Raw genomic sequence first — 17532 nt, 5'->3', positions numbered from 1 at the left:
AGGGGTGTAGTTTCCAAAATGGAGTCAGTTGTGTGGCTTTCTGCTGTTTGGGCGCCTTAGGGTTGCAAATGTGACATGTCGCCCGCAATCTATTTCAGCTTATTTGTGTTCCAAAATTCAAACATTACTCCTCCCATTACTAGCCCTGCCGTTGTCCAAACAGAACTTTTTGACTGCATGTGGGGCATCACTGCACTAGTAAGAAAGTGGGTAACAAATGGTGGGGTCCACTTTTTGGTGTTATCTCTAGCAAAATTGAGAAATTTGGGGCTAAAGCAAGATTTCAGAGGTAACATTTAAAATGTTTGTTTTTATTCCATTTTGCATTAATTCTTGTGTAGCAACTGAAGGGTTAAAACATTTCCCGACAACTGTTTTAAAGTATTTGAGGGGTGCGGTATTTAAAATGACATTACTTTTTGTGAGTTTCCAACATATAGACCACTCAAAATCCACTCTCCCAGTGAGTCATGGCACCCGCAAACCATAGCCGTAAAATCTGCACTAAATTATGGTGTTTTTACCCTTCTGAGTTTTGTTCCGTGCCTCAAAAGTAGTTTCCAATTACATGTAGAGTATTGGCATACTCAAGATAAATTGCCCAACAAACTCAAAGGTCCATTTTTTCCTGTTCTTATAAAAATTAAAAAGTTGGGGCTAAAACAACATTTTAGAGGTAAAAATTTTTACTTCTTCAACGCTCAGTAGTATAAAGAAATACTATAAGGCACACAGGGTGTCAACATGATCACTCCACCACTATATGAATTCATTGACAGGTGTAGTTTGTAAGCTTATGGGGTTTCTGCTGTTCTTACACCTCAGGGGCTCTTCCAATGTGGCATGGCATTCTCTAACCATTCCAGCAAAATCTGAACTCCAATATGGTGCTTCTTCCCTTCTGAGCTTTGCACTGTGCCTTAAAAGTGGTGTTCGACCACATATGGGTTTGGTCCATTTAGCTCCATTACTCTCGTGAAAATAAAAAAATTGGGAAAAAAACAACATTTTTGCAGGAACAATTTATTTTTTAATTTTCACAGTTCAACGTTATAAACGTCTGTGAAAAATCTGTGGTGCAAGGTGCTCACCACCCATCTAGATACATTTCTAGAGGGGTCTAATTTCCAAAATGGGGTCACTTGTGGGGGGTTTCCACTGTTTAGGCACATCAGGGGCTCTCCAAACGTGACATGCCATCCACTCTCAATTCCAGTCATTTTTGTGTTCAAAAGTCACACGGTGCTGCTTCCATTCAGAGCCCTGTCAATTGCCCAAATAATAGTTTTACCCCACATATGGGGTATGCACGTCCTCAGGAGACATTGCAGAACAAATTTTGGGGTTCATTTTCTCCTGTTACTCTTGTGAAAGTAAAATAAATTGGGTCTAAAGTAAAAATTTTGGTGAAAATGTGAAGCCCCTAAAGGGTTTAAACACTCCTTGAATGTGGTATTGAAAACTTTGAGGGGTTTAGTTTTTTTAAATCGTGTCACTGTTGGGTAATTTCTGTCATATATGCCCCTCAAAGTCATTTCAAATGGGATGCGGTCCCTAAAAAAAATGATTTTGCAAATTTTGTTGGAAAAATGAGAAATTGCTGATCAACTTTGAAAATTGCCAAATATTCTATTTTTTGTCAAATTCTCGATATTTTCATTTTATATGAAAATCATGTAGACCAAAATTTACCACTAACGTTAAGTACAATATGTCACAAAAAAAAATATCAGAGTACATATAGATTATGTGAAAAAAAATCATAGTAGAAGAAATTATACTACTTTTCTCAAATAAGCTTCATAAGTAAATTACCAGTCAACTGTATTGCGGTCTCTGGGGAGCACAGAGGAAGCAGGTAGGTCAGATGGAATGAAAGGTCCACTGGTATTTTTGCTATGTTTTAGGCCGGTTTCACACGTCAGTGGCTCCGGTACGTGAGGTGACAGTTTCCTCACGTACCGGAGCCACTGACACACGTAGACACGTAGACACATTGAAATCAATGCATCTGTGCAGATGTCATTGATTTTTTGCGGACCGTGTCTCCGTGTGCCAAAAACGGAGACATGTCAGTGTTCGTGGGAGCGCACGGATTACACGGACCCATTAAAGTCAATGGGTCCGTGTAAAACACGTAACGCACACAAATGTTTTCCGTGTGCAGTCCGTGTGCCGTGCTGGAGACAGCGCTTACAGTAAGCGCTGTCCCCCCCACGTGGTGCTGAAGCCGCCATTCATATCTTCTCTGCAGCAGCGTTTGCTGTAGAGAAGATATGAATAATCCTTTTTTTTTTTTCTCGTGTTTAACATAAAGATCCCTGTCCCCACCCCCTGCGCGCCCGCCCGCTGTTATTAAAATACTCACCCGGCTCCCTCGCAGTGTCCTGTCCTGGCCGCAGCTTCTCCTGTATGCGGTCACGTGGGGCCGTCCATTACAGAAATGAATATGCGGCTCCACCCCTGTGGGAGGTGGAGCCGCATATTCATCAACTGTAATGGGCGGCACCACGTGACCGCTCAGTGTAGGATAAGCTGCGGGGCGGAGAGCAAGCGTTGAGGGAGGCGGGTGAGTATTTTAATGCTGGCGGCCGGGCGCACAGGGGGTGGGAGGAGGGAGGATGCCCTAAAGTTTATTTTAAACACATAAAAACAAAAACAAAAAAAAGATTTTTCATCCCTTCTCCCCAGCGAGCGCTGGAGAGAACGGATGAATGGCGGCTTCAGCACCATGCTGGGGGGACAGCGCTTACTGTAGCGCTGTCTCTACTGCACGGTCCGTGTGGTACCCAGGCGGCACACGGCTGCCGCACATGTGCCACACGGATGGCCTACGTGAGCTCACGGACACACGGACACGGATAACTCCGGTACCGATTTTTTCCGGTACCGGAATTATCTGGACGTGTGGGACAGGCCTAACAGAAACACAGGTTTTATTTTCACTTTACAAGGGTGAGTACAATATTTGGAGAAATTCTCTTCTTTACGATATATCAAATGTGAGTTGAGTGGCTGATTCTATACAGCATATGAATTATGAAGTAGAGACTTATGCTCAGATCTGGCAGGTCTTGGCCTGTTTTGCCATTTTGTCATCATGCTTTTCTAAAGGAACATTAATTAACCTATTTTTCTCATAGATTCAAATGTAAAATGAAAAACAAACTCAAAACAAATATCACTCCAAAATTGCCCTCGCCTCCAACTATTTAAGATTTATCTGAAACTGAATATTGTTATTTTTTAGCAATGTACTAAATGTATAATAAAGGAGTGTCTATGGGTTATTCTGCAAAAGAAAAAATCAGTTAGCTGATAATGGTTGATCTGAGTCTCTCACTACATACAGTAAGAAGGCAGAGTGCTACAGCACACAAGGTGGGACAGGATTGCTGTAGTGTTTGCTGCTGTTTCTAGCCTTTTTTTTTTCTCCTGCAGCTCCATAACACACAGAGATCCATCTTACATGCCTTCTTACTAACTCCATCCAGCATCTCCAGTCATCCCTGTATGAGATGCAGAGAGCTGACTTCAGACTTTCTTTATGAAAGGAACAAAGCTATGATCACAAAATCTGACAGTGTTTACTTTAGTTTTCCTAACTTTATACAGAACAGTGCTTAGGTTTAAGGCAGGGGGTGAAAGTATTCTTAATTTGCAGTATTTTTTCACATTTTGGAGTGTTTATTTTTATCAAGTAACAATATGCAAAGTGAATGAAGAAAAGAGAAATCTAAATCAAATCAATATTTGTTGTGACCACCCTTTGTCCATCAAAACTGCATCAATTCTTCTTCAGAGCTGTGAGAAAACTCCAAAAGTTGCCAAATTTTGTTGCTACTCTGATTTGTGCCATTTTTGAGACTTTTCAAAGCTTTTCCGACAGGAATCTGAGTCGGGCCAGAAGAGTTTGTACCCTCTACCTAGTGTCTGAAGGAGTCACGCACAACATTAGTGAGGAGACCTCCTTGTAGGCAGCACAATGTGCTCTTTAGGCCATGTGCACACGCTGCGGATTCCATTGCGGAATTTTCCGCAGCGGTTTTGATAAATCCGCAGTGCAAAACCGCTGCGGTTTTTACTGCGGATTTATCGCGGTTTTTATTGCAGTTTCTGCTGCGGTTTTTCACCTGCAGATTTCTATTGGAGCAGGTGTAAAACCGCTGCGGATTCCGCACAAAGAATTGACATGCTGCGGAAAATAAACCGCTGCGTTTCCGCGCGTTTTTTTCCGCAGCATGTGCACTGCGGATTTCATTTCCCATAGGTTTACATTGTACTGTAAATGCATGGGAAACCACTGCGGATCCGCAGCAAAATCCGCAGCGTGTGCACATACCCTTAGACTCCTGCTGCTTCTGAACTTGCTAAACAAGACTGCTACATGGAAATGCGATAACATTACTATATGTTGCATGCACAATAGAGTCTTAGGTAATGGCCAATGTGCAATAAGCAATGAGTACAGGGAGTATTCACACAAACAATATTCATATGCAGCTGTTTGAGTGCCAGTTAAAGTCATAGCATGTCATACTTTGAACCACAGAAAAATAAAGAGATTTGCCAGCATCAGTAGCAAAAAAATAGCAAAAGACTTGGATATCCACTTTGTTGCAACACATAGGCCTGCGCAGGGGCTTTTTTCAAGTGCTTTGACAATCCCACCCAAATGTTCATTTGGGAATTGATCCCATTATATGCCACATTAATGACATGGGGCCTCAATTATAGACTACTAAATATTTAAGAAAAGCCAGTTATGCCGTAAAATTAATTTGTACAACTTAAATGTTCATACTATTGGACATTTTATGAAGAACAGCATTAATTTCCCTCTTTTTGTATATACAGTATTACTCAAAAATGTTTGTTTTGAAGTTAAAGTGCGACTTTTCAGGAATTATTGTGTTAGGTGAAGTTGCAGAGAAAGTAAAGAATTTTATTACCGAGAGGTTTCTAAATGTGTCATTTTCCCCTGATATTGTCAGCGATTATATACCTGTGGGCTTGGTGATTTCAGCGTAAAAAATCCCTAAAAGTGAAGTCTCTTTGTGTGTCACAGATTAGGCATCAAAGACGTTTTTGGCTGCTGAAGAATGCTGCATACAGCGGTTTCCTTTTTGTATCATGTGTATTGCAAATATTACAATGGAGCCCAGACCTGAGTGCAGAGTAGTTTGGATCTAAAGACTACAAATCAGGAGCTAAACGTTCTTTGTCTTAGGGAATCCATTTGTCATTGTGCCAATTGTTATTGTTGTGCTACTGTCATATTTGTATGGTGTTTTACACATCTCATAATCTGAGGGCCCTAGAAACCGGTCCAAAGACATGTGGTGACTGATATTTTAATATGTGGCTCAACAAATGATTGGACCTAAGATGAAAAATACAAAGACTATTTGGTGTTATTTATGGTCCTTTGTCAAGAAAGTAAATCTATACAGATGGCTTAATTGTGGCCTTTAAAGGGAATCTGTCTCCAGATTTTTGCCGCTTAATCTGGGAGGAGTATAATATAGAGACATAGACCCTGATTCCAGCAATGTGTCACTTACTGGGCTGCTTACTGTAGTTTTCATAAAATGACAATTTTATCAGCAGGAAATTATCACTAGGGGACTAGTCCTCTATATTCATGGGCTCTGTGGAACCCCGTCCCCAGCATTGATTGGCAGCTTTCAGCGTACACTGGACCTGGGCAGAAATCTGTCAGTCAGTGGTGTCAGCAGGGTTATACAGGGCTCAGCATTCAGAGAGATGGTAAATTTGCAGCAGATAAAACATTAAAAGTAATTTTATCAAAATGACAACAAGCAGCTCAGTAAGTGACAACATCGCTGGAGTCAGGGTCTCTGACCCTATGCTATGCTACTCCCAATAACCTGGAGACATATTCCCTTTAAAGTCTATTAATCTCTAAAGCACTTGTCTAAGTATTGTGGTCATAGAGTCATGTTATTAGAAGGCCATATTTAGCATTATTATTTTTTTTTATGAGAAGACCACCTCTAATCTGTTTTTGAATGTGAACCTAAGACCATTTAGCAAAAAATAGTTTACTGAAAAATGATTAAATTACAGATCCCAACTAAATGAGCAGACAGCCACAAAACCAAGATAGGTTAAACATTATTGTTTCCTGTGCTGTAAGTACTGTCATCCTGAGAACTGGGTACATAGCTGAACGTAATAGAAAAACAACCAAAATGATCCCTCGTCATAATACGTATAGATTTACTGGCAATATCAGTTACAAAGGCGTTTTCTCCAAGTGTCAATAACGTCCTAAATAAAAAGATCCCTTCAATTCAATATGGAAATCAAATTAAAGGAACTATGTGTGACCTATTCTACAACATTAGCATCCTTATCTGCAAGAATCCACACATCATACAGAATAATTTGATATGTATGTTATTACATTAATATATATATATATAAAAGTAGTAAAAAGGTAATAAACAATTTTTAGCAGCTCATCGTGCCATAATTGAAAGTGTTTACTGTTTTTTATGCTGCTTTTTATGACAAAGAAGGTAGAACTCCTCGCCTCCTTCTCGTACACTATTGTTTCTGAAAACCAAAGTTTTTGTTGAAACACAGTTATCAGCATGTTGTTTGGTTTCAGTATTAATATCGCACCGCAAGGCTGAGGTGTCATTTGGTGTCACATGTATGACAAACAGATCGAAATATCTTGTTTGTTTTTCTTTTGTGTGTAGGTAGCTGGCATTATGAAATTCGTGTTCCCGCAGCGCGTCAAACACCAGCCGTCTTTCACTTCAACGAATATAACCGTACACAATGTTAGAGTATGTGGCTTTCTCGTTGACCTAAATGTATAGGCGACCATAGCAGCAATGTACGGCGTATTTTAATCAAGCAAATTACATACATTTATTTAGAAATAAAACATGGGTGCTCTTTGTGCTCAAATCTTTGTAGGGCTGAAAATGGTGGCAAAATGATATTATAATTAACACTTATTAATAATAGCATAATTACTCATGTAAGAGGCATTGGCATAAAATCTCAAACTGAAATGATGCTCTGTTATTTTTATTCTGATAATTAAATACTTCTAAATTAGGTATTTGTGGCTGCTCCATAATATATCAGCAAATTGTAAGTTGTGACCAATGATAATGTGGCATCAACTGAGTCAATATCCGTATTGCGGTTTTATTTTTACTTTTGTGGCGATTTAATAAACTAAAATTGAGGGTCCTCAGTGGGTTCAGTACATGAAGACTGGGCTCATTTTTTTTCTTATGATGTAGAAAGAATATGTTACAGATGCATATGGCAAGGTTCATCTCGAAAACATTTTTGCATATTAATATTTCCAGTTTCAGAATGAACTTGTGCATTTGCCACAGTCAGAGGCCCCCTCACACTTTTTTAGGCAGCTCTATTTAGCTGTTATTAGGGGCACAGAAAAAAAAACCCAGATCTGATGTGTACTGGAGTCAATAAATAAGTGCACCCTGTTTTCTGTGGCTTTTGTAGATATATTTGTGAAAACAGAATGTTTTAAGCCACAGATGTCAGATTTAGCTGATAACAGCATTGGTAGAATAACAGCACACAGTATATATTTTATTTCTGCTGTGTTTCCCCAGTTATTGTTGGATGTTCAGTGGGACGGAAAGGCTTTTTGCTTTTATATGTCATATACTGAAGTATAAGATAAAACCCAATACTAAATGAAGAAAAACATGCAATTTATGGAACAGCTTAGTCTTCGGCTGTAGTGATATGTGGGTCGTGTTACCCATGCGTGACTGCAGTATTCCATAGCACACCAGTTCAGTGAGGATAGAAATGTTTGCAGATAGGACGTCATCACGTGTACCAGGAAATCTAGCGCAATATTTGCAGGGTGAATTATTACGAGTTGTGTACATACTAATTATCCTTAATGTGTAAAGAATGAGAACAATATTAATGAGCCATCGGTCAGTGGTATCTAGGAGGAGGAGAGAACTCCACAATGATTTCATACTCTACTATTTGTCTATTAAAAGAATATATATATCCTCCATGAATGGAAATGTTCTCAGATCTGACAATAAGTTAGTGATCATAGGGAAAAACATCTTACCACATCGCTCGTCAGTACCTGCTCCATGTAGTGGCCTTGAATTGGGAGAGCTAAGGAGAGGGAAATATATATCATTTTTAGGCTCAGCATGACAAGGTGCGATATTGTAAATGAGTGCTGATCTACCGGCTGTAGCAATGAAAATCTATCTTAAAAGGTCACTCTCGTTTTAGGACTGAGACCTCAGTTTTGAGACCAACTAGAAATCTAAAAATGAATTGCATTAGGTTTCCATCTATCATATTTATATGGGTATGTTGATTTGCCAACATCACATGGTTTGCACTGTGTTTTGCCAGGGCTAGGCTCCCGCTACATTTGCTTGTACACCAGAAAATTCTGCTGATGTAGAGTTAAAGCGTGTCGGCAGATTGTTGGCGTTATTGGCTTTGACTGCAGACAGAAGAGGGCCCCTGTGTGAGAACCAGTCCAATAATATGTATGTTACAGAAGCTGCTTACTGCTTTAAAGGTAGAAATGGGCCCCCTTACCTCTTGGGCCCCTATGCAGCCAATGGCATGTCTGCTCCTGGCTCTGTAGGCTCATCCGATTCACAGACAGATGGAGAAGCTGCCTTCATTCATGCGCAACCTGTTGCACACCTGGACAGTAGACCGACTAAAAGAACACTCATCTGAACAGGCTCTAGGATGCCCTTATACTAGCCTTTTGGCCTCGGTTGGGCTGGTATATGTTAGGATGCTTGGCATAGTCAACCAGACTTTTCAATACAAATTTAAATGAAAACGTAAATCACAGGGTAGAAAGTAATTCTATAGAAGCATACAATTGTAAACATCAGGGGTATATTTATAACAATCCTGCTGAACATAGTGATAGTCCTTGATTAGTGGTTGTGGTCTCAAAGGCCGAGACCTATAGAAGTAAATAAATACTCTGCACGATTTTATAGAATATTTGCTTTATTATACATACAGTATATCAGTTTTTTCGACATTAAATAAGTTTCTCATTTAAGGATACATTCACATGCAGCAGATTTGTTGCAGAAAATCTGTTCCATTCATCTCAATGAACGTTATATTGAGAAAAGATATCAGGTTTGCCTGCTGTCCTATTGAATATCACAGTAACGCATTGGGATGGCATTCTGCTTCAGCTCTATCACCATATATGATAACAGTTATCATCATTGATAGTTGTTCTTGTGTTGTAGTTTATTTCTGGAATATGAATAACCGGAGACATTCCAAAAATACCACCAATGGTATGATTAATACGTTTAGTTGACCGTTATCAGCCTTCGTAGAATTATACCTTTGTATGTGTATTAATAAATGCTGTCGTGGTGTATATATCGCATTTAACATATTAGGATATACCTGGGCCAGAGCAGTCTGTGCCGCATTAACCCTTTGTATCCTCATGGCCATGCCCATCGTAAAGTAAGATTTGCATCATTTAGCCAAATACCAGGTCATGAATGGCTTCCTGCTCCGTCGTTACATACACACTCTGTTCTTCCCTCCTTAGAAGACTGTGACATTTTCAGGGTTGTCATTGAAGCAAAATACTTCTGACTTTCTTCAAATCAAACCAAGAAATATAGGATGAGGTCTTTGTTTTTGTGCTAGTTTATCTTATCAGTGCCATTCTAAATACATACAAATAGCTCAGACTGAAACTTGATGGCTTGGTGGTGATAATAAAATAGCTGCAATGGGGAAATTTTCTTCATTAAAAATGTTCTTTCACAACCCACTCAGTTTCGGTAGGAAAATTGTTTAACCTTTTCTAAAGTCAGTAATGTGAAAACAGTATACGTCTTTTCAAGGGGAAGACAATTTTTCTTTAACATGGACTCGCCATAAAACACAACCATGAGTTGCAGGTTTTGCTTCTGTATTTAATTCAGTTTAGATTCCTTCACTACATGGAGCACGTTACATTAAATTCACTTTCAGAATCAGCGCTGTGTTTCCAATTACCATGAACGATATACCAGTAAATATAACGGTATGTCAGTTTTTATGGAAGTGGAGTACAATGACCCGAGATATGTAACAAGAGGCACAAAGCCGCAACATGATCTTGTGTAATCGCTAATTTCCGTGAACTATTAAAAGAAAGAAATAACTACACTAATACCTTTTCTTGTGCAGAACATCTTAGTTTTCTGAGAGCAGCATGGAAAATGGTTTTTGTACTGCTGTGTGATTTGATTGTCTATCAGTTTACTGGACGGTCCCTATGTGTGTGTGTATGTTAGAGTATGTGTTTGTGGATAGGTATGTATGTATATCTATGTGCATGTGTGTGTATATAAGTGTGCATATGGGTCTGTGTATGTGTCTGAGTATGTGTGTCTATTTTTGTATGCCTATAAGTGTATGTTTGTGTATCTGCATATATATGCTCTGTATATGTGTACTGTATATCCGTATACCCCCAGAAAAAGGCACGTAGCCGAAACGCGCGTTGGGGTGGGTGGCATCGTGGTCCCGCAGGTAATTTACTCTTCTCTATTCTTATTGGTCGTGAGCTATTACTATTTGTATGTCATTTATTGACATGTTTGTATAAGGCTATATGGTGCTTGCAGCATCTCTCACAAATTGATTTTGGCACAATGCACTAGCACTTTCAAGCTGACCATCTACTTAGTATTATCTTATTGCCTGTTGGGTACTACTTTGCCACCTTTTGGTGAGTTTTCTTGTAATTTCCCTGTTTTCTCTAATTGATTACTACTTTTTCATGTTTTGATCTAATACAATGTGTTACTTTTATATAAATCTGGTTCCTTTGGTGCTCTTTTCTCTTTTTTGGTTGTTCTATATTATGCACTGAACCTTCCTGATACAATCTGGCACCCTATGACTTTTTAGTGTAGGTGCTTATGTGGCTTGGTTTATATGATTTAATTTGTATATCCGTGTAAATGCAAGTGTGGCATACCTTTGTATGTATAAGTATGTACTATAAGTGTATGTGTATCCTTGTATATCCATGTCAGCGGCATTTGTGTGAATGTCTTTTTCTGTGTATATGTTAGTGCATGTACTGTATGTGGCCCTGGGTCTGTACGTAAATTCTAAGATTTATGGGAGTGTGTATGTAAGTGCTTGGGTTTTTGCATGCCTCTGAATAAGTATTGGTATATGTGTAAAGGGTATATGTGGGTATAAAAACTCGTAGGATGGGTTTTCCATGTACAAAAACCTCGACGTGTTTGAAATGCTTGCGTTTTATTAACTGTTTCATGATCATTGGTTACAATATACTGCATACAATCATCAATTTGTTTAAAACCCATATTTACCATACCAGTGTCTGACTAAGGCCGGGTTCACATGTTCAGTATATGGTCAGTATTTGACATCAGTATTTCTAAGCCAAAACCAGGAGTGAAACGATCAGAGGAAAAGTATAATAGAAACGTCATCACTTCTGCATTTATCACCCACTCGTGGTTTTGGCTTATAAATAATGACGTAAAATACTGGCCAAATACTGATAGCCTGAATGTGGCTTGATAGTCACTGTATGACAAACATTTAATAAAGCTTTACACCGTTAACGTCAGCTTCATTAATCTAGTCTTTCTTAGGTATTTTCCGCTCTTCAGATAAAGCATAAATAAATTAGGTTATTATCGGGGGTTTTCCATAAAACCACCACAGGTAAACCTACTAAACTGTGCTTTATAGCAGAGAAACAGATGTTGATTGCAGCCCTGCTATGTACCTGTAAATATCATTATATTTGCATGTGCATATCCTTTTACGCAAAGAGCCGAGCGAAGAGCGCTTGTAGCAAAGCGGTAATATCTGATTGCATGTAACACTAGCGAGCCATGACACAATTCTACACCTATACTCTGGAATAGATTAGGGCGACTGGTGCGGACTCGTATTACATTATTTTTTCTATTTATACCTAGTCTGAACCTGTATTCTGTTTCTGTAACAATTAGCGCTTGGCAAACCAACTTGTGCATGTTTCCATTTTCCTTCTGATTTGCAGCACTTAGTTTTTATTGGCTTTTGGCTGATGACTCTGTCTGTGCTTTCCTGCCAATCCGCACTTTTATGACTTGTGTAGAAAGTCGGTATGAGAGGGATCCCTGGAGTAATAGGTTAGCTCTTTCTCCCATATTGTTAAACATTTGTCTCGCTATTCAAATTAGAACGTGGTCTTGTCAGTTTTAAGACTGCGCCAGTGCGGGCGTGGATCTGAGAGCTGGGGCTAGAGTGTGGGCAGCTGCCGATGGCTGACTTTACTAGTCACAATGCAGATCACAAGGTCAACAGCCGCTTTGGTAATGTGTGGCTATCCTCATAAAACAATCTGTTGCCTGTGCCGATTACTTTGTCTCCGACCTATCTATGTTTTATTCATTATATGATGGTGTCGACCTACATATTATTTGTTTTTTTCAAAATAAAGAAACAAAAAGTTTTTTTTCTCTGTTATGTCTTCTTTAGAACATGCTGTGACTTTCCCAGCTCCCTCGAATTGTTCTTACTGGTCTTCACAGCTTGTTTCCTGTGTGAGGTTAGATTGTTTACCGTACAGAAAGAGCTATTTTAGATCGCATATTTTGCCAATAACTAATTTGAATCTATAGACCAGCATTTATTCTGCTTCTCTCACTTTGAATCATTACGGACTCGCAGCAAAATATGTTTACCCTTTAATTCCTTTACAGCCGGCACAGACTGACAAACAAGATCTGCAGACTCATTTAGTGACAGCGAAAATGATTCACGTAACAATGGTGTAATAAAGCTAATACCCACATGTCACCTTCAGATGTGTGCGCTGAGGACGGATCACTTACATTACAGTCGCAGGCTTTTGGGACCAGTCATTTTAAATATAGAATTTGGCCAACGCTATTTTGGCAAATGTGATTTTCACATTAGTTAAAGGCAAAGATGCAGAAGGTTTGGAAATGTGTAATGTGTAAATTACTCAGCTTTAATAAGTAACTGAGAGTAACAGAATGCACCTTGTCCCCATCTTGTACTGTATATACATTTTCTGTCTTGTGACGAAGAATACTTAGAAGATAATGTGCTACTTTCCTGAAACAGTCTTGTGAAGCCCCGGGCACCACGCAGAGTGGGCTCTTCTACCATTTCATTGAGAAACACGCACTTTTTACATTTAAATACGGCTACATTATGTAAAAAAAAAACAACGTTATCCTAGGGCTGGTAGATGTATCCAGTATCCACATATTACCACTAATAATTTCTCTATACCTTACACAAATACTGACATTCAATACCAAAATCAAATTACAATTTTGTGTCAAATATTAACATCATGCAATATTTCTATAATACCACCATTTAAAATACTAACCTATACTGCCCACATGACACCGCTATACACTTCCCTCTCAGCGCTGCTATGCAATGCTCAAATATACTGCTATCAGTATGAATAGTCTTCATCACATAACAGCAAGCACCTGCGCACTGCAAACCCCATTGACTTTAATGGGTCCATCAGCTTTTAGCCACGATTTACAGCATCTTTTCAGACAAATTAGAGCAACATATTTTGCTATTTTGTCTTGCAATTTTGCTAGAATTTGGGAACACAGTCCAAGGCCTCATCCATGTATATCTTGTGTATCTTGGTAAAAATATATCAGGATTTTTAAACCCAAAACATGATATGATAGATAGATAGATCGATAGATAGATAGATAGATAGATAGATAGATAGATAGATAGATAGATAGATAGATAGAATCATGGTTTGGTTTAAATATCCTGATAAATAAATAAATATATATATATATATATATATATATATATATATATGTATATATATATATATATATATATATATATATATATATATATATATATATATATATAAAAATGATAACGGAAAGATTTGTAACTGTTCCATGCTGAAGACGCACTTCTACAGGAGATGTTCATGCCCCTAGTGACAACACCCACTAAAGTTATCTAAAGTTAACCCATTAGGTGCCAAATACTTTGATTGCTAATATCTCCTCTATGGAAAGGTGAAATTAAATACAAACAAAAATATTTTATTCCGCTCTGCAGCCACTATTACACCCTGTGTCCAGGTCAAGATGTAAAATTTGGTGAAAGGTTCTCAGGAACTTTTCATAAAATATAATTCAACTTTCCCTCTTCTACCATCACCATTCTGGGGCCAAAAATGTGTTCTTTAGGCCTTCATGTGCCCAGAAAACTGTTCTTTCACATACAAAATTGCTTGTTTTTTTACAATGAGTCCCTATAGTGGACGGACGCCTGGGCATCCACCCCATAGGGGTGGAGCCGCATATTCATCACTGTAATGAGCGGCACCACGTGACCGCTCATACAGGACAAGCTGCGGCGCTGAGAGGAAGCATCGCGGGAGCTGGGTGAGTATTTTATTGCCAGCGGGCGGGCGCACAGGGGGTGGGAGGTGGGGGCTGACCGGGAACTTTATTTTAAAAACAAAAAAATTAAAAAAAAATTATTTTTCATTCCTTCTCTCCAGCGAACGCTGCTGGGGAGAAGGAATGAATGGCGGCTCAGCACCACACGCAGGGGGACATCGCTTACTGTAGTGCTGTCTCCTGCATGGTCCGTGTGGTCCTCAGTCGGCACATGGGCGGCACACGGCTGCTGCACGTGTGCCACACTGATGTGCCACGTGAGCACACGGACACACAGAAACGGATAACTCCGGTACCGATTTTTCCGGTACCAGAATTATCTGGACGTGTGAGACTGGCCTAATAGAAAGCTAAATAAGGTCTGCATGTTTCACGCTGATTACATTCATCTGCCCCTTCCTCCACTGCTCTCACCACACATTTGTGCAAAGCATCAGAGAGAACCATATAGTTATTTGTTATTTTACAAGCTACATAGTTTTCTACCTGGCAGATAAGGCCACGGTCACACGTTCAGTATTTAGTCAGTATATTCCACTTGGCAGATAAGGCCACGGTCACACGTTCAGTGTTTAGTCAGTATTTTCTATCTGGCAGATAAGGCCACTGTCACACGTTCAGTATTTAGTCTGTATTTTCTACCTGGCAGATAAGGCCATGGTCAACATTCAGTATTTAGTCAGTATTTTTTACCTGGTAGATATGGCCACGGTCACACGTTCAGTATTTAGTCAGTATTTTCTACCTGGCAGATGAGGCCACGCTCACACATTCAGTATTTAGTCAGTATTTTTTACCTGGCAGATAAGGCCACGGTCCACATTCAGTATTTAGTCAGTATTTTTTACCTGGCAGATAAGGCCACGGTCCACATTCAGTATTTAGTCAGTATTTTTTTACCTGGTAGATAAGGCCACGTTGAGTATTTGATGAGTTTTTACTTCAATGCGTGCACGTCTACCTACTTGGCGCAATCATGTAGACCAAACAATATTATTCTGGGGTGAATTAACCTCTTAAGCCATGTTCACACGTTCAGTATTTGGTCAGTATTTTACATCAGTATTTGTAAGCCAAAACCAGGAGTGGAACAATCATAGCAAAATTATAATAGAAAAACGTCACCACTGTTGTATTTTTCACCCACTCCTGGTTTTGGCTTACAAATACTGATGTAAAATACTGACCAGATTCTGAATGTGTGAACGTGGCCTTAGGGACAGTTTGTTAGCGAGTTCATGGTTTATATAATGTACATTTTATTTCTTACCAGCCGCTGAATTTCAAATCATTTCACTAATAAAAATCCCCAATTATTCTTGTCACATTACGCTGTTCTCAGAAATGAAAACCATTGATTTGTCACTGACATCCATAGTTTTCAGCATTGCAAAAACACAGAGGAATGGATTACATTTCCACATGATACAAATTGTTACTAGTGCATCCGAAATACATGATCTGATATAGGTTGTAGCTATAGAAAATGGGCCAAGCGCACCGAATAATAATTAATTCAGTGTAGTAGATAAAACAATACTAATAATTAATTGGACACAAAACTAAAAACATAAAAAAAAATGCATACCAGCTTAAATCTAAGGGGAAAAAAATCACTTTATAGAATGGCAAACCCCCTAGTATAGAAAATACAGAATATTACATTATATACCATATACCGTGCCAAAGTACAAAAACAATCTGTGCAAAGGAGGAGGGTCCAAGATAGTAAGTGTTCAAAAGGTATGCCAATAAATAATACAACTAAAGATGCATAAATGTGGAAATAAATAATATCCAAGTGAATACTAGAAAAAAAGAAATCTAAAAGGAGAAACAGAGTATGAAGTCATTTCAGTCTTAACAGCCGTAAATCAGCTTAACGATCATAAATCATTGTGGTAAAGCCTACCTACACAGTCTACATACAATATAACATCAGGTCTAATGCCTAGGTTTGATGACTTATATCAATTTTTGTGATGTAGTCAAAATAGGAAGGCTCATGTGAAATACTGGGGGAACCATGGTAAGGAGCAGTAGTTTGAGGAAGGAGCAGAGTCCACGAACAGTGAATTCTTTATATTAATCTGCTATCACTTGGACCATACTGTCACCCATGAGAGTGCTTACCAGAAAACAGAGAGAATAAAATCAGTTAGCATTTGGAGATCTGTAAAAAAAACTAGTGGATTTCATGAAAAAAAGCAAAGTACATTTATTTCGGAAGATGATACACAGATGGCACCATCCGCCTGTAGTACAGTAGGAAGCGCAGAGCTGGAGTGGCACCTGTACACTCGGGTGAGTCAGTCGTGTATCAGCTGATGCAATCGTTCACAACTCGCTTGTCCTTTTATGACATGCATACGCCATACTTCTGTGCAGGAAATCCCCAGAGCGGAGCTGCAGTGGCAATAATGACTGCTTTTACTGAAAACTGATCTCATCTCTCACAACAGATGTTGAGATTTTCTTTCTCATAGTGATGAAATAGCATCACATGTTTGGGGAACTTTGCTCTATGTACTGATCAATCAATCAATCAGCATGGTTTACAACCAGAAATTCCTGGACAGTCCGTTAAAAAAGGGCATATTTTTTCACCAGTTTGCAATTTTTTTTTACGTCCGTGATTCTTTTTGATCACACAGAACAGGGCTCTCTACTTGATAGGAGATCACTCAACGTCTAAAAACTGATTTTTTTGAATCTGAAGAAATGCCTACAGATTTTTATGACTAGTTATCATCATTTTACAGTTTGCAATGAATGCAGCTGATGTCTTCATATCAAAGGCCTAATAAGAAAAACAGAGGTTAGAAATGACTTTTTTAAAAACATGGATTTAATTAAATAACATACAGAGCTGGTTAGGCAGGGAATGTAGTAATACATAGGTGAATACTGCTGGGTTGGAGGACATGGTAGGACCTGATGGGTTCCCCTTTAAGGCTGCTACTTTATAATGCATTTTATTATCTAAGAGAATTGCAAAAAAACCTCTGCATTGGAT

The 17532-nt window shown here is 38.9% G+C and overlaps 1 long non-coding RNA gene across 12 annotated transcripts in view; it reads left to right on the top strand.

Annotated features, from left to right (window-relative positions):
* Nucleotides 1-17532, top strand: part of LOC143804741 (uncharacterized) — a 1170763-nt gene that overhangs the window by 516080 nt on the left and 637151 nt on the right. The window lies entirely within an intron of this gene.

Source organism: Ranitomeya variabilis, chromosome 2 (genome assembly GCF_051348905.1).
Source record: "Ranitomeya variabilis isolate aRanVar5 chromosome 2, aRanVar5.hap1, whole genome shotgun sequence".
NCBI classification, from domain to species: Eukaryota; Metazoa; Chordata; class Amphibia; order Anura; family Dendrobatidae; genus Ranitomeya; species Ranitomeya variabilis.
The sequence above is the reverse complement of the archived record's forward strand: the minus strand, read 5'-3'. Positions and strand labels throughout refer to the sequence as shown.